The 8,856-nt window shown below is 32.3% G+C and overlaps 1 long non-coding RNA gene across 1 annotated transcript; it reads left to right on the forward strand.

The window, feature by feature from the left end:
• Positions 1-6,000: 6,000 nt before the first annotated feature.
• Positions 6,001-8,605, forward strand: LOC107484191 (uncharacterized). The gene is made up of 3 exons (XR_008008085.1): positions 6,001-6,141; positions 8,289-8,314; positions 8,447-8,605. It is a non-coding gene; the product is annotated as an uncharacterized LOC107484191 (long non-coding RNA).
• Positions 8,606-8,856: the final 251 nt, after the last annotated feature.

The raw sequence follows: 8,856 nt of genomic DNA on the forward strand, positions 1-8,856 counted from the left end.
CACTCTTACTGAAACTTGATATCTTTCTTTAAGTATCAAGGTTAACTACCATTCATGCTGAAATCTATCCAATATAATGAGATAATTTTCCAGTAGTATGGCTTATCAAAGTGAAAGAGATGTCTCGAATGTCAATTATCCTAAACAAAACTCATTTACATCAAGTCTCGAGATATTGTCAAGTTTTCTGCTAAAATTGTTGACAAGTGTAACTCATGCTTAAAAATTTTGTAGAAAGGGGGATATTGTCTTGTTCTATTTTGTAATGAAAAATTTTGATCAAAATTTCATTCAATACATCAACAAGCACAAGCATGTATATCTTAATCAAGTCAATTAAAATGCAATAAGGCATCAAACCGAAACTCATTCATGCACAGAACCAAAAGCACAAAGGCCACCAAACTGAGAAACGTTCATGCACAGAACCAAAATCACAAAAGCCACTGAACCGAAAAATGTTCATGTGGTTAATAAATGATAATCAACTTTCAATAAAAAAGAATAGTATTCTTCCATGCAAAAGTACTGAAGATAGTAACAACCAATTTCAAAACTTTAATTAAACTATCTACACCAATAAGAACAAGCACGTATATCTTAAAGCTCTATTTACACTATCCGCTGAATTGAATGAAAATAACAACAAATTTCATTCCAAGGCCTAGTTATACTGTAAAAATCATTCATAATAGTTCAATCTACTAAACGAAGCAAATCAATCCGGTAAAACTAAAATGCAACTAGGAGAAACGCGACATTGCAAGATTTTAAATGAACAGTAGTTTTCTCATACTTTTGGTAGTCTTTGTTGCTGTTTTCATTTGTTTTTGGTTGTTGCTTGCGAAATCTTCTTCTGATTCCTTTCTAGTAGTGGTTTTTGCAGAGAATGTGATTGAAGTTTGAGTGATGTTGAGAGAGATTCGAAGAGAATGAGTGTTTTTGTGTTGAAGATGTAATGTTTTTTCATAATGAAGCGCGAATGAAAAAAGAGGGGTTTCTTTTGTCTCTAACGCGTGTTTTTCACTCACCATTTAATGCACCTAATTCTATTTGAACTTGAGTCAACTTAGTTATATGATTATATAAATGTGTGGCAGTCCTGTAACTTTTATTGTATTTAAGAATCAGAATGAAAATAGAGAGATTTGGAATAATTAAGAACTGAATTGTATTTGATAATCAATATAATTACATAGAGCTAGAAGCTATTTATTTATACACAAGGAGACTTATCAACAGACTAATTGAAAGGAAACTAGAAACAAAAAGTTACCAAAAATGGAAAGGTAACTAGAAATAGCTCCTAATAGAAAGAAGAATAAAAGAAGAAAATTAAGAATATATGTGATTTTAATCTTGAATAAATTTAATATATCATGCTCCAAAAATAATGATTGAAAATATTATTTTGTTTAAATGTTTAAAAATTATTTCTTTTGGTTTTAAATTATTGTTTATTTAAAAAATGATGCACTAAAATACCAAAATATTTAAACAATACTATAGCATCTTTTAATTTGACTCTTTGATCATGTATTGAAATGTTAATATACAATCTCACATATATTGAACACAAAATTATAACAGTTTCTGTTATAATCTGAATACTAATAATTGAGGGCAGGTTATGTTTTTGTTTCTTTAATTTGTATTATGGTGGTGTTCTATGTTGTCTAATTAATTTGTTTTTATACTATTTGACGTACTCTTTGCCTAGGATCGGACTTGATCCCATTGGATAATTATCGAAAAAAATTCAACCCCAAATCTCTATAATTCATGACGCAGTGTGAAATTAGGAAAACTAAGAATATGAGATGAGTGATGGAGTTAAAGATGAGCAACCATAAAACTAGCTAGCTAGGTTGCAGAGATAGATATGCATGAATTTTATGGGAAAAGCGTGAGAGTGTGGGCCCCCACTCATGATTGGGTCAATGCCTCACAACTTGATCATTTGGTGGGGAACCCACTTTGTCTCCTTGTCTTCTATGAGCCTACGCCTCCCTCTCATTGGTTATTTATGAAAATCCCCCATGTCTTGTAATCCTAGTGGATAACATATGGCCCCCTCCCAAAATTAAAAGGAAACATATTATAAGTTGAGTTTTGCTAACAAGTTTTTGAAAATTATTTGTTCATATTTCTCATCATTTTTCAACTTCACATGCGACGGTTTAATTTGGCGTACATCTAACTTTTATGGTTTATTGTTGATTAATGAATTAAGTCAATACTATAAAAATAGCAAAAGTATATATTTTAAAAAGAAAAATATTAAAAAATTATTAAAATTTATTATTTTAATTTAGATATTAATTATTCATTGATGTTTAAAAATATAAGATAAAAGATATTATAAAATTATTAAACTAAAAAAATAAATTAATAATTAAAAATAATAACAAAACACAATAAATTTTAATGATCATTTAATATTTCTTATTTTAAAAATCCATACTCGTAAAACAACTTTTAGTTAGTAAACAATTAGGCCCTTTTCACCTCTCTCCTTGATCTTGGTGAAATATAGGAGTTAAACAAATAGCAATCTCTTCAGATAATAATCATCATGGCTCATGCACATAGATAAGGACACATTTATTTCGCAATATGTCTAGGTCGTGTTTCCGATCGGATCCTCTTCTTTTCTTTGGCTTAATGATTAAATTCGGTGTTCTCTTGTTTTCATTTCTGTTTTTTACTTTGTCAGTGGGGGTGCTTTTGTTCTTCTAGTCTCAGATATTATTAGACACCAAAAAAAGTTTCAGATATTATTAACATAGTATTCTTCATTATTAGATAGTGAATAAAAACAATGTTTATACTAATTGATTCCAATTAATTTAAAGAGTAGAGCGGCCCAACTTAATAATACAAGATATTAATGTAATTAAAAAATATTAAATATATATTAAAATTAGATATCAAAATCAATTATCATATATTTATATATAGAATTAAAAATGGAAAACAAATTCGATTTTAGAAAGATAATTGACTACAATGTAATTCTTTAAAAGATATTTTTTTAAAATTTTTTTCAATTTCAAACCAACAAGAATCTATTATAGAAAAATATAAAATTTGAAATGTGTTAAAAGTAGATTTAAAACTTTTAATAAAGACGAGAATTATACTAGTAAAAACAAAAACTAGTTAATCAACTTCGTGATAAGTTAAGGCATGTTAAAGTAATAACAGATAGAAATAATAGAGTTGTATAAAAGTTTGATAAAAAAAGTAATATTTTTTACTAACTCTTTTTTATAGATTTCGCAGGCAAAAATACTAATAGAAGACATAACAAGCTACAATTTCATTGCAACAATTTGGAGAGGATTAGTTCCTCCAAAAATTAAGTTGTTTGCAAGATGAATACTAAGAAGAGACCGACTAGACTTGGCCTTATTGATTTGAGAGATAATATATTTGTTTTATGTAAAAAAGATATTGAATACGTTCATCATCTATTTTTTCGCTGTGAATTTTCTTGACAAGTATAGTACATTTGGTTAATTGACATTGGTAGAATTTGAGCTTTTTCAAGCACTATCAAATAATACTTTGAGAGTCACTACTAGAAAACTAGTTATTACAGACGGATATTTCTGACGAATTTTATCCCACGGAAATACAGACGAAATTACAGAGGGATTTTTTGTCAGAAAATAAAAAAATGAAATTGGAATAAATTACAGACGAAAAAGAAAATCCGTCTATAATTCTGTCGAAAAAATTAATTTTTTTCGTGGAAAATAGTTACAGGCGGAAAATTCGTCTATAATTAAATAGACGAAAATACTGTATTTTATTAAATTATTACAGACAGAAAATTCGTCTGTAATTTAAAATTTTTCGCCAGAAAAAAACTTATACCTAATCTACCCCCTCTCTCTTTCGAGCTCCTTTCACAAATAACTCTAACCTAATCTACCCCATCTTTCTCTCTCGACTCAATTTACAAAGCACTCCATGAAGATGAACACCGTCTTCATTGTGCCTCAGGAAGACGATTAACCTAGCTAACCCTAACCTGTCTTCATTGTGTCTCACTGTACCCTAACCCTCTCTTCATTGTGCCTCACGAAAAATCCCTAACCACCACGAAGAACCTCTAACAGCGACGAAGAGCCCCTAACAGTACTCTACGAAGAACGTCGCCGGTCGCTGGCGCTCGCAATGCCTCTGTCGAAGAACCCCTAACCGCGACGAAGAACCCCTAACCCTCCTTTGAGTTTCTTCACTCTTCTCTCGCCACTCTCACCCTCAAGCTCATTGAGTCTCACCTCTCTCACGGCTGGTCTCGCCGTCGACCTCTCTCTATCTCTCTAGTATATCGCTTCTCTCGCGGGCGTTTCAGACTCAAGGTCGTCGCGCTCTATTTCCTTCGCTGCTCTGTCACTGTCGCTGCTCTATTGCGCTCTATCGCAAGCGAATCGATGGAATTCGACCCGATCCCAATCAGTTCCTTCTCCAAAGAGAACTAGAGCATCTACCAGCAGTTATTTAAATTACGCTGATTCAGGTATGCATTGTTTAAATTACGTCGATAAATCTTAGGGCTCAATTTTTCTACGCCAGTTTTAGCTAGGTTTATCATACTCTGCTTTTGTGGCTCAATTGTTTAATGGTTCCAACTATTACCATGCTTGTTGGTCCTGATGCTCCCATTGTTCTATTGTTTAGGCAATTTGCAAGATAGAATCAGTTATACACTATACACTAAAAGAGTTTTGATTTCAATGCTTAAACTACTTTAACTGTAGTAGGTAGATAGAATTTCTCTTCCTCTTTTGAATATTATCCGAATCTGGAAAGTGGAAGCTTGGTTCTTTTACTTGTCATAAGAAACATATCAGAGACTCAAGCTAGTTCTTTCTTTATGCTGCTTTTCAAAGATTTTATCTCTGAATGTGCAAAGCAGGACAAGATGGAAAGTAGAGGGAGCAAAGTAATGGCTGTATAGAAAAATGGGCGTTGATCGAATCGAGAAAGAAAAATGACTTTGATACAAGATGTATGTGATAATTTATTAGTGAAATAAATTTTCAGTACATAGAGTAAATTAATGTTTTCAAACTTGACAGGTTGATAAATTGAAGAGAAAGCTGAGACATGAAGAGAATGTACATAGTATACTTAATACTTGCTTTCTTTCTTGTCAGGTCTAAAAAAACAAACTCACTCTTACGAAGAAAGTATAATTAGGAATTTAGGATGGATGAATTAAGATTTAACTAAAAAAAATAAATTTGTGCGGTTACTAGGATCAATACAGGGTATTTATTATTATTCTATCAAATATTTAGGAACAAAGTCGAAGTGGCTGCACTAGAATAGAAAAGGCTAGGCATTGGCGATGGATCAGTTGGGATGTTATCCTCACTTATTGTTTGCGCATGCAGGTAATTCGCTAGTCGATAGTCAATTCCATTCACTTTTCTCATTGCATCCCCTTTCCTTGTTCTCTTTGCTTTCCTTTTCTTTTCTCTTTTTTGTTCTGATTAAGCTCTGAATGTCAAATTGAAACATGATACTATTTTACTTCTGTAAGAAGGATACTATTTCTTTCTTTGATTTTAGAATTTGCTTGATTGAAAATAGAAGGATTCATGAACCTTTATGCTTGTCTCTTTACTTCCTTTCTAATTCATGTAGTGCAATAACCAAATTGTGCTTTTGCTTCTGCTTGTGGGAGTGATATAATATGACATTAGGCTTTATATCAAAGTCCCTAATGAAATTATCCTTGGTTTTTGATGAATCTGATGATGATATTTGTGGATCCTCAACAACAAGAATCTCTTTGATTGCTTCAAGCATGCTTTGCCCTTTTATCATCTTCTTCCAATATTCTCCCACCAACTGGTACTATATATATAGATTAATATTACAAGTTTACTTGTTTAGGATTTAGTGAAGTTCCCTTTTGAAGTTTTAAACAATCTGATTGAATCTCCATTTTGATATGTTGATGCTATTTGACGTGATCAGGCAGGTTATGCATGGTTTCTAAATACTCCTGAACAATCATTGAGCTTCATCCTTGCAGATCAAGGTTTTGATGTATGGGTAGGAAATGTGCGTGAAACACGCTGGAGCCATGGTCATAGGTCTTATTCAGTGAAGAATAAGGTGTGTGGCTCTTCTTTGACCTATAGAGATGTTGACGGCGTGTGTGATTAAACTGAAAATAATATCAGTGCATAAAGTTCAGTATTAAATAATTATGAGTCAAAACTAAGAACCAAATGTTCATTTATTATGAATTTGAATTGGGGGAAAACATTTGCAATTGATATGAATAAGGTCACACTTTAGTAGGTTTTATCATTCAATTATTTAATAGTAAAAGGGTTTGTGCCGAATACTATCAAGCCTTTTCTATTTACTTTGATATGTTTAAAATAAGAATTATTAAATTGTTCTCAGTGTTGAAGCTACTTATATTCAGCACCAAATTGAGTTCCACAGCACTGTTGATGATCACTGATCTTGAGAAAATATTCTAAATTGTCATGATACTTATATTTTCATTTCACTGCCATTTTCAGTGTATATTATTTTTATTAGAATTGTTAAAGCCAGAGTTTGTACAGTGCATCATGTGATTGATTCAACTTTGGTCCCTTGATAGAAATTCTTGAATTGGAGCTGGCAGGAATTAGCCCTGTATGATATGGCAGAAATGATCAATTACATATATTCAGTAACAAATTCAAAGCTATTCATAGTTGGGTATTCACAGGTAGTTATGATTCTGGGCATCATCCTTTTCACTTGCTATTTGGTGGTTGTTGTAGTATGCATTTTATTCATTTCTCTTATTTCCGGGGAACAATTATATCTTTTGCTGCTTTCACTTAGATGACTACTGGTTTTATTCAGATGGTTCTTACCATGGGTATTCATCAACTGAACTTCAAAAGGTGATCCTCCCGTCACTCTCTTTTCCTTTTGCCTACATTTCTTGAGTGTATTTCTAGTTCAGAAAATGTTTAACTTTTCTATTTTCCATACTCATTTTCAGTGAGTAGGGAACCAATCTCTTGGTTTCCTGTGGTGACATGCTTTCATCCATAACAGGTTTATGTGCCCAACACTATCTCTGTCCTCTGTGCTTAGAAGAATTTTACTTTATTTCAGATGCTAGGCTATGAATGTTATTATTGGTTTATGTGTTTGCTCATGTTGTTATTATATTCTCCAATTTCCGGAACTCAAATATGTGGTGTTCATGGTACTAATGAAAGTGATTAACTATCCAATCCAAATAATTTTCTCCACTTTGGTTTCTTTTAGTTTTATTTAGCACTAAATAGTAACAGTGTTTATGTGTTTATTTAGCACTTTGGTTTATTTAGCACTAAATAGTAGAAATAGTAATAGTGTTAGGAGAGAAAAGGGGTTCATTTATTGAGTTTGTGTTTATATGTTCTCTGCACAAACCTAAAAGCTTTTGTTGCTTTGTGCTTAATGGAAGGCCCTTGAGCTCTCTCTCTCTCTCTCTCTCTCTCTCTCTCTCTTTCTCTCTCTCTCTCTCTCTGCTCTGTTCTTCATTCACCCCCTTTCAATCACTCAGCAGAAGAACTCTAACACTCTGTTATTAGTTTCTTTTTGCATTTTTGTGGCTTTCTTTCTTGATTGCAAAACCAACAGGAATATAAGAAAAATAGAAATTTGAGAGAATAATCTCTCTTTTTCTTCTTCCTTCTTCTTCTTCTCTGTCATCTCTGCCAAACATTAACCCACAGGTCCGTCACTCTTCTTTCCTCTCAAAATGCACTTTATTATTATTTCAGCTCTTCTTTCTACTCTGCTGGATTTATTCCTTGTGTGTTTCACTTTTACAAATGGAATGTACCCTTCATGCTTTGGTCTTTTTTTCCCTTAAATATTTTTTTGTTTTAAATTTCTCAACTTTGCACGCTTGTTGTTCTAAAATTTTTTTCTTTTTCATTTTTTTTGGGTTAGGGGAGGGGCTGTTTGGGAATACCTATTTACCTTTTGATTTTCTTTTTTATTACACAGTAGAAAAATGGTTGGTATGGTTAAGTGTGGATCTGTTGTGCTGTAGCGTGTTCATCATCATTGCAATTTGGTTTCTTTTAGTTTTATTTGCTGCTTCATTCATCATTCAGATCATTTCTTTTCCTTATTTAACTATATTTACTCAACTTTTCATTTTTCGTTGCTTGAATCTACTTGCTTTATGGATTGAGATATATAAATTAAATCTTTTTTTATGTTGCTTGTTGTAGAGTTTTCTTCTGCTGCAGCAGATTCCATTCATTCAGATGAAGATCAGGTAACATTTTTTAAAAAAAATTCAACTTGCTTTTGGTATTAATGTGCTTTCTTTGTCAGACATGACATCCCTGGTGCTTTTGTGTGTTCCATTTTCTTACATGGCACCATATGTTGCTTTCATTGGCTGCAGTTTGATGTAATCCCACCAGAAACCGGTTCCGTAAGCTCACTTGGAAAGAAGAGTATTAGAGAAGAACCATCTAAGAGAAAGAATCCTGGAGCAGTCAAAATTAGTCCTTGGACATTGGCGCGATTAAATGCAGAAGAGGTTTCCAAGGCTGCTGCTGAATTATTTTGTCCGATGTCTTATTTATGCTATTTTATTTATGCACACAAAAAGAATTATTTTGTCCGATGTCTTATCATTCTCTCTGCTCTTATTTATGCTCTAAATTTGCTTGTTTGATGTATGTGAACACACAGCTTAAGATAGAAGAGATTGTGACTGAAATGGGTGGTCTTCTACATGCTAAAGCATCACTGGATTTGAACTTTGTCATTGTGAAAAATGTTTTGGCTACAAAATACAAGATTTTTTTA

The sequence above is a fragment of the Arachis duranensis genome, chromosome 4, assembly GCF_000817695.3.
Source record: "Arachis duranensis cultivar V14167 chromosome 4, aradu.V14167.gnm2.J7QH, whole genome shotgun sequence".
In the NCBI taxonomy this organism is placed as follows: Eukaryota; Viridiplantae; Streptophyta; class Magnoliopsida; order Fabales; family Fabaceae; genus Arachis; species Arachis duranensis.